We start from the raw sequence: 13,154 nt of genomic DNA, 5'->3' as shown, positions 1-13,154 counted from the left end.
CCCACTCTCCCCACCGGGGCCACTGCCTTCCCCCTGCTGTGCCACCTGCTTCCACCTGTAAGTCTCAGGGGATGCTGTTCCCTCTGCAGCAGACACACAGCTCGATTCCGCAAGTGTGTGGTTTCCCACCCACCCACGAAAAAAGGAACAGGGCCCGGGAGGCAGTTCCCACCACATCCACTTGGTCTGCCCTGTCCCATGGACTTTCCGCAAAACCTTGGCTTAGTTTTCTTTCAGTTTCCCTGTCCGATGGCCAGTGCTGCTCCCGTGACCTTGTAGCATGGATTACTGCTCACCCTAATGGGTCTTTGTGCAACACAACACAGAGCAAGAATTCCTTTCATTTCCCCTCCATTCTTCCTCTGCTCTTGGCTGTGGTGACCCTTTTGAAGCTGGGTGGGAAGCTTGGAAGCTTCTTCTGAATTTATTTACCTGGTTGCCAGAAATGGAAACTTCTGGGTTGACCAGGGTACTCTTGCTAGTTTTTGAAACTCTAGTAAATTCCAACGTACCCCTGCCCTCCTGACTGTGACTGCCAGCTCTGACTGAAGCAAGGGCTCTTAACAGAGTTAGAGGGGCCATGGAAGCCAGGGGCAAGGATCTAGACGGTAGAAGGACCAACCAGGGAGTCACCAAAAGGAAGGGTCTGGGAGCAGTGAGACAGGTGGGGGTGGAGCCCAGTGACCCGGGTCCGAGGAAATGGAAAACATACAAGGGATCAGAGGTGGCTGCTTCCAATGCCCCTGCAGCTCACGCTGGCTTTTACGGCCCCGTGATGTGAGCGGATGGGTCTGGGTGTGTGTGGAGCTGAGCCGATCTTGTCTCTCCTGGTAACAGGGGTATCTGGGCTTGAGCTCTGGCTGAAGAGTTATCACTGCAACCCTCGCTGATGGGACACAGCCGAGTGTGTGTACGTGGTGATTCACAGGACACGAGGCTGGAGCGGTGTCTGAGGGAAGCTGGGCACAAACGACTGGGTACAAAATAAGCAAGTTACAAACACGTGACGTACAGCGCTACAAGCGGAGCTGGGTCCAGGGCATGGATCTAGGATCTTCTGTGGGGGACGGGGAGACGGTCTGGCTCTTAGGGGGCACACGGCAACGTCCTGGGACTTTTTTGGCCGTCACAACGTGGCGGGGGGACGCTACAGGTATTGGATGGGTAGAAGCCAGTGCACAGGTCGGCCCTGCAACAGAGGGTTGCCCCGCTCAGAGTGCCAGACCCACGCAGATCCTAGGAGATGCAGCGTCATGAGTTAGCCACCAGGAGAGGGCTCGGCCCCTCGAGGGCCTAGTTCAAGGTCAAGGGGACCTTAACTGTTGAAAGCAGAGGTGAGTAGGAACAAAACTCTCTCCTGTGTGCGTCTCTCCTTCACTCTCACACTACTCACTTCTGACACCAGATGTGTGTGTGTGTGTGTGTGTGTGCACGTGTCTCACACCAAGCAGTTCTGCAAATGTCAGCTGGGTGTCCTACAGTTTAACTCTGTTCAGATACTATCTACCCAGAGGGTAAGGGCTCACTCCTATGCGACGGTCCCCAGGCCCCCAGTTCAGACACCAATCAGGCCAGGTTGTCACGTGTACTTCTGATCAGTGGCCCCTCCTTGGGTTTGACTGGTTTTCCGGAGTGGCTCAGAGAGCTCAGGAAACCAGTTAATTGCTGTTTCACAGTTCATGGTAAAAGACACAGTAGAGGACACAGATGAGGGTGGTGATGGAGGAGATGCCCAGGGCACGGTATGTGGGGAGGTATGCAGAGCTCCCTGCTCCCTCTGGGGCACTCTTCTCACCAACCTGGGATTTTTAGGGAGGCTTCCTCACGTGGGCATGATCCATCCTTAGCTCCTTTTCCAGCCCCTCTCCCCTCTCTGGACAATGCCGGGGGTGAGGCTGAAAATTCCAAACTTCTAATCCTGGCGTGGTCTTGCTGGTGACCAGCGCCCAGCTAGGGGCACACCCAGAGTCACGTCATTAGCACAAAAGACACTTTTACAAAACTAAAAATAGAGTTACTGTATGATCCTGCAATCCCAGTCCTTGGCATATGTCTGGAGGATACTCTAATTCAAAAACATACATGCACCCCTGTGTTCACAGCAGCACTATTCACAATAGCCAAGACATGGAAACAACCTAAAGGTCCATCAACAGAGGAATGGATAAAGAAGATGTGGTACATATATACAATGGAATACTACTCAGCCATGAAAAGAATGAAATAATGTCATCTGCAGCAACATGGATGGACTTAGAGATGATCAGACTAAGTGAAGTAAGCCAGACCAAGACAACTATCATATGATACTGATTTTATGTGGAATCTAAACAAAAAAAAAGAGATACAAATGAACTTATTTACAAAACAGAAACAATCTCACAGACATAGAAAACAATATTATGGTTATCAAAGGGGAAATGTGGGAGGGAGGGATAAATTAGGAATTTGGGATTAACAGATACACACTACTATGTGTAAAATAGGTAAACAACAAAGACCTACTGTATAGCACAGGGAATTATACTCGGTATTTTGTAATAACCTAGAAGGGAAAAGAATCTGAAAAAGAATAGATATGCATACACACACACACACACACATACACACACACACATATACTGTGCTGTACACCTGAAACTAACACTGCAATGTAAATCAACTATACTCCAATTAAAAAAAAAAAAAGAACAAAAGACTTTGCTATCGCCCAGGAAATCCCAAGGGACATAGGAGCCCTGTGTCAGGAACTGGGGTCAAAGACCAAATAGTAGAAGAAGAGTTGCTCCTAGCATTCTTACCACCCAGGAAATTACAAGGGTTTCAGGAGCTCTGTGCTGGGAACAGGAAGCAGAGACCAATATGCACATATTCTGTTGTCTCACAAGAGGGTATACCCACGTGTCGTAAACATCTTGCACAAGCCTTACAGCTTAGGTCACGAAGCCCTTGGCACTGAGGAAATCTGCAGCCGTATAGCACAGGGAGATCAGCTCGGTGCTTTGTGACCACCTAGAGGGGTGGGATAGGGAGGGTGGGAGGCAGGGAGACGCAAAAGGGAAGAGATATGGGAACATATGTATATGTATAACTGATTCACCTTGTTATAAAGCAGAAACTAACACACCATTGTAAAGCAATTATACTCCAATAAAGATGTTAAAAAAAATGTTCTTATCTAGTCCCACAACCACAGCTTCCACCTTCAAGAGATCAAGATTTGCAGGTAACTTATGATTGCCCAATAGACAGTTTTCTTAGTGATGCATCAACTCATAAGTTCCCAGGGAAACCCCGAATCACTCAGGAAATTTAGAGGCTGACGACCTCGCTCACTGTGACTCTGGTCTAGACCTGCCTCTCCCGCTGCCTTTGCTCCAGCAGCCTGGAGAGAACAATGTTCTGGGCTCCGAGGCAAGTCGCTTTGCCTCTCTGCCTTCTCTGGCCTCGGTGTGCTCCCCTGACCGGTGAGCTAGTCCCAGAGGTGACCGTAAGCTCCTGTATTAGCTCTGATTCTGTGATGGGCCAGCGTCATCCTATCAGGGAGCCCCCAGGCCTGACGGGTTCCTCTGGGGTCACAGGACTGTGTGTCTCCTTCTGCTTCTTTCACTTTAGAACAACAAGATCCTGCAGACAGCCAGTATACAAGAGCCTATCTATGCTTTCCTGACTCTAAACAGAACAGTCCTAACTCTCAAGGGAAGGGGGCTTGGGAAAGCTTATTGAGGACCCTCTTGGTCCTGGGGTCAAAAATTGCAACCAGGCTCCGCAGGCAACCTTGGCATCTCCCGGCCACGGTCTGAGCCAGGCGACCTGTCCTCCTCAGGTTCTCTGGCCAGGCCTCTTTCTCCACGGCCTCCCTGACTCCTCTCTGACCTTTCACCCTGGGGAGAAGCGTGGAGAGTGGGGGCAGATCAGACACAGATTCTAGTTAAATTTGAATTTCAGAGGAACAAGACATCATTATTTTGGTGTAAGTATGTCCCCAAATTGCAGAGTGATATGCCAAGTCTGGCAGCTCTCGGCGGGGGTGGGGGGGGATGTGAATGGGGAAGTGAGCCCCCTAGCTGGGCCTGCCCCAAGGCTGGGACTCTGCCCTGGCTGCCCCAGGGGTCTTTCTCAGCTGAGACGAGGTGGGGGGATGGCCAGCTTCCCTTGGGCCTGAGCTGGAGGGAAAGTAAGCTCAGGTGAGTGGGGAACCTCTAGGGGACTCCCCTGGGGACCTCACTCAAAGCTGCCTTCTGCTTTGTTCTTTTTGTTCATTGGTTTTATTTTTTAGATTCCACCGAACGGAAACAGACACACAGATACAGAGAACAAACTAGGGGTTTTCAGAGGGGAGAAGAGGAGGGGGAGGGGCAAGATCGGGGAGGGGGATGAAGAGGTACAAATTACTAGGTATAAAATAAATAAGTTACAAGGATGTAATTGTACAGCACAGGGAATATAGCCAATATTTTATAACTTTATTTGAAGTGTATAATCTAGAATAACATCAAATCTCTATGTTGCATACCTGAAACTAAAGTATACTTGGATTAAAAAATAAGAAAAGCTGGTTGTTGCTAAGAACGAGGCCTGACGCCAAGGGTGCATTGAGAGGGGTCCCCGCAGCCTCTAGGACCCTTCCCGAGAAGGGTCCACCCTCCTGGGAGTACATGCAGAGTGGGGAGGCCCAGAAGACCCCTGAGGGCTGGAGGCTGTGGACACCAACTGTGACAGCTGCTAATCAGACCCAGTGCCCTTGTTTGATAATAAAGAATTTTTTTTGAAACCCCTTTTCTATGCTGAAATGAATGGCTAATAGAACCTCCTTTACACAAAGCTCATTTTAAGTCGACATAACAGATGAGACCACGGATGGGTGATTTCAATGTCCCTCTGCACGTAACCGCCAGGCACTCACCCGCTCAAGTGTGGACGGACAGAGTTACGTAGAGTGGGTGACTCGTTTACTTTAGTCTAGACCTAACGTGGTTAATGGGATTTTACAAAATTGTCAACAACTCTCGGTGAAGTTACAAACAACACACAAAACCATCTTCCTTTGATTAACAACAAAACGTGCAGTACTAGAACGTTCCGTGTATTTGGAACCATGTGGGAAATGCTCCATTTATGTGTGAAGTGGAATTATGTTCCGGGCTGGGATAATTCCAGCTTTGTCAGCTCTGCGAATGTTCAGCTACTTGACAGCCATACGGGTCATGAGATGATTTTCATGCTGCGGGACTAAAGGGAGAAAAATAGGGTCTGGTACCCCAGACCATCACACTTCCCCCATCGTTATGCCAGCCCCACCATCCCAGCGCAGGGAGGAGGGAGCGATTGATCGGCTGTAGGGGCTGAGCCACAGGTGCAGTCGTTCACATATATATATATATATATATATATATATATATATATATATATATATATATATATATATATATTTTTTTTTTTTTTTTTTTTTTTTTTTGTGGTACGCGGGCCTCTCACTGCTGTGGCCTCTCCCGTTGCGGAGCACAGGCTCCGGACACACAGGCTCAGCAGCCATGGCTCACGGGCCCAGCCGCTCGGCGGCATGTGGGATCCTCCCGGACCAGGGCACGAACCTGTGTCCCCTGTATCGGCAGGCGGACTCTCAACCACTGCGCCACCAGGGAAAGCCCCAAGGTAGAATTTTAACAGGATTTATCTTAAAGGATTGGTTGGTTATGTATTATATGCAAGAATTGTCTGTCTTAGGTTTTTTTTTCGCATTTTACCTATTTACTCTTATGATGCTGTATTTTTAAAAATCATATTTCCTTTTATAGCTTGAATCCAGCCCTTTTGAGTTTCTGCACGTCTCCCTATTTCAGCAGAGAATTTTATCTTTCCTTTCCTTGACTGCCATCTCGAGGCTAATGCGGGTAATTACATGGGTACCTCTCGAAGTGGGAGCGAAGGAAGGGGTGGGTGCGGTGAGAACGAATTGCTTCTTCTTTCCCTGCTTCACTTTCTAAGAGAAGCTCAAACGTGTCTGTGTCTTCACAGATATTTTGACTCTGAGGCTGAAAGTCTAAATGGTCTTTCTGCGCTGTCCTCTGGCCCCCACTTTGATACAGCTGGCAGTTTTAGATGTCCCCTCTGTCTCCTGTCCGGGAACCTGATTTAATTCATTAACTCAAATAAAATAAAGCCAGTCAGATGCTGGGGGTGCAGCCTGGTCTCGGGGGCCCACACTGCACACAGTATCACAGGCAGCTTCAGCTGTGGCGGCCTCCGCAGCCCTCTGCTGAAGGGGAGAAAGGGGTCCCTTTGCAGAGTATCGGACACTTATACAGCTGGAGGGGGGCTTTAGCAACTGTCTAGCGGTGATTCTAGCCTCGAAAACTAGTTTCCTACGGCCAAGGTCGCTCCAGAATTGTAATCATTGGTGGTTGATCTTTCCCCCAAGTCCTGGGGAAAAAAATAAGTTAATGAGTAGAATTTTCTCAACTTACAGTTTTCTCCCATGCACTCTTCTTAAATCATTGTATCCACCGCCCATCTCTAACTGAATAGGCAACAAATGACTCGACATTGAGACTCCGGGGGCCGACAAACGGGGGTCAACAGTTGCTCCCTACCCGCTCCCACAGCCCATGGTGAATAAGACACAGAGAGTCCGATCAGTCAAGCAAGCCTATGGAGAGAAGGCCGAATTTTCCTGGAATTTTGAAACAATTTCTTAGGATAAAATTAGATCTCTCCGAAATCCATGATGTTTTGAGGTGCTCCCAGTGCTGTGCTTTGGGACACGTGAGCATCTGTCAGCCCAAATCCCTTATTTCAGAGAAGCAGCAGCCCAGAGTCAGAAAGCTGAGCTGTAACTGGAAGGGCCAGCTGCAGCCATCACAGCCGGTGCAGCCTGTGTCACCCTGTGCTACTGCCAGGAGTCCGGAAGTGCTCTCCAAGGTGAAGTTCCATCTGCGCAAACCGTCTCCTTGGACCGAGAAACGCCAGGTCTGGAAGCCACCTGTTCAGGTGTGCAGTGCAGCTGGGTCCCCACCCCAGCAGGGCGCGGCTCGTCTGACCGGAAGGCTGTCCCTGAACGGGAGTTTAGGGCGCGCAGAGCCGTCCAGGGCCTGGGTCCTGGGGAGGATGGGCAGCGCCCCCAGGTGGGAGGGTGGCCTCTTAGAGGGAAGGCGACCTCCCCCAGAAGGTCACTTCCCCAGTAGTGGCCTCCTTCCTAACTAATTATGTCTGTTTTAATGGCCCGTGTTCCTCCCTGGAGTGTCAGCTGCAGGAGTGCAGTGATCTTGGCTTTGTGTATTAATATAATCCAAGTAACCAGAACAGTGTCTGGCGCATGGGAGGCTCTGTGAACACGGGCAGGATCCGTGACAGTTGCTCTTACTTGCCCCTTTTTGTATTCATATTTTCCTTTGTCAGTTCCCTCTCTCTTCTGTTAGTTGAGGGTCATCACTCATCCCCAGGGCCCCCTTCAGCGGGCGTGGCAGGCAGCCTCTGTCGCACCCCCATGACCCTGCCCCCCGGGCTTTGTGCGTTTATAGTTGCCCCACTCAGGGTGGGTCTGTGTGGCCAGCAGGACGCAGCAGAAGTGATGGCAGGCTATTCCTGAGGCTACGCCAGAGACACGGTGGCTTCTCCTCACCTCCCTTGGATCCCTTACTCTGGGGGACACCAGCTGCCACGTCGTGAAGACACTCAAGTGGCCCCGAGAGGCCCACGAGGGGAGGAGTTGAGGCCTCAGGCGCACAGCCACGTGGGGAGCCTCATGCAGGGAGGTGGACCCCCCAGCCCCGGGCACGGCTCCAGGGGCCGCGGCTCCGGCTGTCACCTGCCCCGTGGGAGGCCCCGAAGCTGTGCATCCCCGCTGAGGTTCTGTCACTGCCTGACCCTCAGAAAATGTGTGACATTGTGCACGTCTGTCGTTCTCAGCTGCTGAGCTTTGGGTAATTTGCTGGGCAGCAGTAGATAACAAATACAGTGCGTATTATTATTATTATTTGCTCTTATTCACTCGATCTTAGAGATAATGAACCGGACATTCACAGAAGCTGCCCTGCCTGAGTTCCCGCACCTACGAGGGAGCAGGCGGGACCTCGCTCAGCAGAGGGGCCAGAGTCCACTCGGCCACACAAACCCCTTCCAGCTCTGCATTTTATACGTCGGAGGTGGAAGGTCATGGCAGAGGAGGACTTGGTATGCTCGCTGATTTAATCGGGAAGATGCGGCTCATCTACAAACAGCAGAGAGTGAGTCACTAGGTAACGAGACCTCCAGAACAGCTGAAAAACAGAACCACATGCTTGGTCTGATCTGCATCCATATCCTCTGGCTCGGAATGTCCAGCCCCGCGTCTCTCGAAAACGACATCAGGCCAGAGGAATGAAAAGCTGTCTGCCCCACGAGCCCCTACCTCTACCCGTTTGTACTAGAGCCAGTCTCGCATCCATTTCAACTTGGACGGGCTTTCCGTCCAGGTTTGCGGCTGTGTTTGCTTGCAGTAACCAAGGATTTAACATCGCGGTGATGCAGTCTTTCCCGTTGCACCTCTCATTTTCAAAAATGCGAGTATGTGGCAAAGCAATTAAGTCATTTTGTTTCAGCTCCTGCCTTGACTTCTCTGCCCCTCATCTCTTTTGCAACTCATTCCATCGAGTTAAAGAGAAACCTCGTTGGAATCGCCTTTTCAATAAACGGTCACCAGCTCCCCTTTGCTGTGCCTTATCTGCACAGTGCGGGCCAGGGTTTCACGGCTGATCAGTGTGAGCTGACGTGCATCCCCCGGACCCTCCCCTCCCCCGGGCAGCCTGGGCTCAGCTGGAGGCCACTGGGCTGGGCGGCTCCCCAGTGACGCTCTCTAGTAAGTGACAGCCGAGGCTTTATGGGGTGTTTCTGGCCCAGCAGGGGCTGGGGGCGGGGCCACTTCCTATCTCCTCTGCCCAGCAGCTCCTGCTTCACCAGGAAAGATCGCAAGAGCATCTGATGTCAGTTCTTGGAGCAGCAACCAGTTAATTAAAACTGCTGAGTGTTTGAACACGTGGAAGGTGAGGGGCACATCAGTGTCAGCACGCTGGTGTCAGACAGACAGACAGACAGACAGCGGCCCTCGGGGGAGCAGGGGGGTGCAGGACACAGACACACGGCAGCATCTTCTCCTGGACAAACGGCCCTGCCCTCCTGCCAGCAAATCTCTCAACCTGAGAACTGATCCTGGAAACAAAGTGACCAGTTTGATTTCCTGTGTGTCCCCTCTCCATGGGGCTGCCTTGTGGTGGGAAAAGCAGGGGTCCTGAATGACCTCTGAACTTGGCCATTCTCGTGGCTAATCAAGAAACTTTAATGTTGTCCCCAAACGCACGCGTGTTAATCATGCTGGAGATGGAGAAACAGGGTCACCGAATTGTGTTTTTTGAGAGACTCCTGTGTCTGGAGGCCGGGCTCCCCGTGCCGGGCTGACCCCTGCGTATTGTCAGGTCTGGAGGCAGTCGGGAAGGGCCAGCGCCCTGGTGAGTTGTTAGGTCACGGAAGGTAATGGAGTTTGTCCTTTGCTTGTTCGTGTCACTCAGTTCAAAGCTGTCTATTGAGTGGCTGTGGGACCTGCCATCAGCTAACCTAGATGCAGAGCATGCGGGCTCCTGGAAACACATAGAAAGATGTTCAGGATGTGTGTCCATCAAGGTAATGAAGTTACCACTTCCCTTCCGTGCCTGGGGCCCAAACCACGCCTGCCAAGGGCTTCATGGCCACGAGTTTTATGATATTCATGAGCAAGACAATTGTGGCTCTCTGTGGAGTGCTACAGTATCTTGTGAGGATAGTAGTCAGAACATTCCATATTAAAATGGGCCTCTTTATTAAACAGGGTCTGGGCCTTAATGGAAGCAATCTGAATATGTTTCCTGCAATTTGCAAGGTGTATATATAGACGGTTGAATTTTCTCTGTGCCTGAATATCCTCATGTGCACACATACAAATCCTCTATTGTGATTAGCCAGGAAGTCGAATTATAAATGATTTATAAATCCAAGTGTTAACCTCGCGTTTGGAACAGGGCTGTACCAGGATCACATTACCCAGTGTTCAAACATAGAAATGTAAACAGTCTCCATCAGAAGACTCCACCGGGCCATGAGGGGTGAATCCATGGGGCCACTAATTCATGTGTGGAAAGAGACGCGCGTCATTTACAAATCAGCTGCCCCAGTGAATGAGTATTTTGAACGGGCCGCTTTGCATTTTATCGAACGCATTCATTTGCTGATGTCAGACTGTAAGGTTGGTTTCCATTTCAAAGAAAGTTACCTAAACACACTTAAACTGTACAGTTCTTCCCTTTACGGTCCAGATAGCTAAAAGGCTGGAACTGGGGCATGGAGAAGCCTTATACACAGTTCTCCCTTTTACTCGGTATATTGTACTTTATAGGTGAGAAGTGTGAGGGTGAGCGGGGCCAAGGAGGTCGCCCCGGGCACCCGGCTTGTCTGAGGTGAAGGGGACGGGGAGGTCCACCTTCCCGACCTGGGCTGCAGTCAGGCTGTCCCTCCCCACCGGCCGCTTCCCTCCACCCATAAACACCATCAGATCTCTTTCTTCCAACGTAGAAAAAACCCAAACAAAAACCCCCCAAAAATGAAAACCCCGAGCCCTCCTCCCCCAGGTAACCCCCAGGGCCCTGGTAGGACCTCCACCTCTCTCCGCTTCTTCTCACGCACACGCCTTTGGAGGATGCCTGTGCTGGGCCGTCTCTACTTACCGTCTCCCACCCGTCCCGTCCCCAGGCAACTGGCCAGGGGCTTCGTCCTGTTCCAAATCCAGGAGGCATTCTTCTGTCTTCCTGGTGACTTTCTTGCTTTGTCCGTTCATGCTTCTGGCTTCTGGACACTCCCCTGTCCGGCTTCTGACCACGGTCCCCTGGGCCGTCCTTCTGACTCCGAGACCCTCTGCTCTTGCCGGACACCCACCCGGTCCCCCACTCACAGCTCTTCTCACTTGACGCCGGGTCCTGGGCCGTGCATTCCCCGCTCGTGATCAACCACCACCCAGGGCGATGTCTCCCCAGTTACGATCTACGCTCTGGACGTCACTCCTGAGCTTGCGTCTGAATATCCAACTCCACCTGGAAGCACCGTAGAAACCTCAAATCAATGAGCTCAAGGTGGAGTTCATGATCAGGGCAGGGGCCATGGCCCATTCATCTCTGCATCACCAGCACTGAGCATGCAAGAGGCACTCAGTAATTGTTTGCTGGCTGAGTGAGGGTCTTACTCAGAAGGCAGGGTTGAGCAAACATGTTTGAGAACCTCCAGAGCAGGTGACAATTCCAAAGGCCTTCAGGGACCGTGGCCTGGAGGGTCTATCGGAACTGCCCGTCCTGATGCTCTCTGCAACCCAGGGCCCTGGAGAGGACCTCCTCGCCGTGAGGCAGTGTTTCCTAGCGCTACCCAGTGGAGATCCTGGGTTGGCCAGTGCCCTCGTCTTTTATTAAAAATGACAATGCAGTTAAAGATGTGCCATAACACCTGCCAAACATTTCTCATAAACTGACTCATTTAACCTCAACAGAGAGGCAGCTATCGTCTCCATTTTACAGGCTAGCAAACTGAACCTTAGAAAGTTTAAGGAACTTGCCTGCCTTCACAGCCGTGTCCGACACTAGCCTTCACCACGCATCTGCCGCCATTTGTACCTCTGTTCTATTTGTTTTATGTAGTTGTTGTTATTTTAGCTCATCTGTTAAAGAACCTGAGCAGGCAGTGTCTGTGTCTCCTAGACTATGTCAGAGACATTCTAGCAGTAAAACTTAGTAAAGCCAACAGGGCCAATAACAACAAACACAGACACATGCTAGGTACACGTGCTGTGTGGTATTTCCAGTGTATCATCTCATTTAACCCCCGCAGCCACCTCAAGAAGAAGAACTCTCGTCAGCCCTATTTCACGTTCCCAAGGACACCAGCTTGTAGTGATGGAGCCTAAATTCAACCAGGTGGTCTGGCTGCAGAGTCAAGCTGTTAACCCCGTCAGAAAGAACAACAGTGAGAAGACGCCCCAGAGGTCCAAGGTACTTCGACATAGGTTCTCTCACTGAAGTTCCATGATCACAGAGCCTTACAGGTTTGGTCCACATCCCGTCCGTCCTCTCAGTGCCCGGCATGGGACCTTCCCAACAGTAGACTTTCAGACCCCACTTACTGAATGAGTGACCTATATAAAGGTGATATTGGGCGATGACGACTTAATGCATCCATTACCCAAATAGTTTCTTCTGCAGTTATCAAGAACTTTCAGGAGACAGACTGCCTTAATCCAGAGAAATTATTCCCAGTCGTGATGGGCTGGGGGAAGGTGCTTTTCAGTAGATGGAGCTGTTCTCACCCCTGCCCATGGTGACCCACTTTTAACATTTAGGTTGAATGTGGCCACAGGGCCACATCCCCACACAGGCTCAGCCACTGCGCTTAGTTTTGGGACCCAGTCCTTCTGCTGAATTATTTGGTACATGACCGGATGGCCCTGATTTGACAGCCAAAAAACCTTATGCCATTTATACCATAAGGTTTGGGTTTTGCGCAGACAGCTTGCTCCCCTCCGGAGAGCACACAGCTACGAGCTGGGTGATGCTTCCCTAGCAACCTCTGTCATGCTTAGACTTGCTTTTATGTTATAGGTATCAAGCAAAGCAGTTTCAGACAGCACGTCTACTTTTTGAAAACTCTATAAGGAAGGAAAACCAGAAAAAAAGTATCTTTAGTGGAAATCGGCCTTTATAACAGGGTCAAAAGATCTTAAAGGAAGGAGACTCCCCGAGATACTTGGTCAACATGTGATGCAGTGAAACAAAACTTTGGGTGTAAATTTTAACTTTTTGAACTGAAAACTTTAAAAAAGCATGTGCTTCCAAAATCAATGCTTCCATTCATATATTGGCTTACTTAGCATTTTTTCAAGGTATTTCCCCCTCACCCCCTAGTCATCAAGGTTTCTATTTTACATCTTTTGTATTTTTTCCTATTAGTCATCCCCGGATCCTCACCCTGAAATGTAATTTCCAGGGACCCCATATTTATACATAATTTAAATTTGTCTACTCTGATTAATTTACATTTTTAAAATGGAATCATTTTACCTTCTTCCATCCATCTCACTTTCTGACAGCGGCAGGATTCCACAAGCTTCC

This window comes from Mesoplodon bidens (genome assembly GCF_964165515.1).
Source record: "Mesoplodon bidens genome assembly, chromosome: 3".
In the NCBI taxonomy this organism is placed as follows: domain Eukaryota; kingdom Metazoa; phylum Chordata; class Mammalia; order Artiodactyla; family Ziphiidae; genus Mesoplodon; species Mesoplodon bidens.
This window is presented reverse-complemented; position numbering follows the sequence as displayed.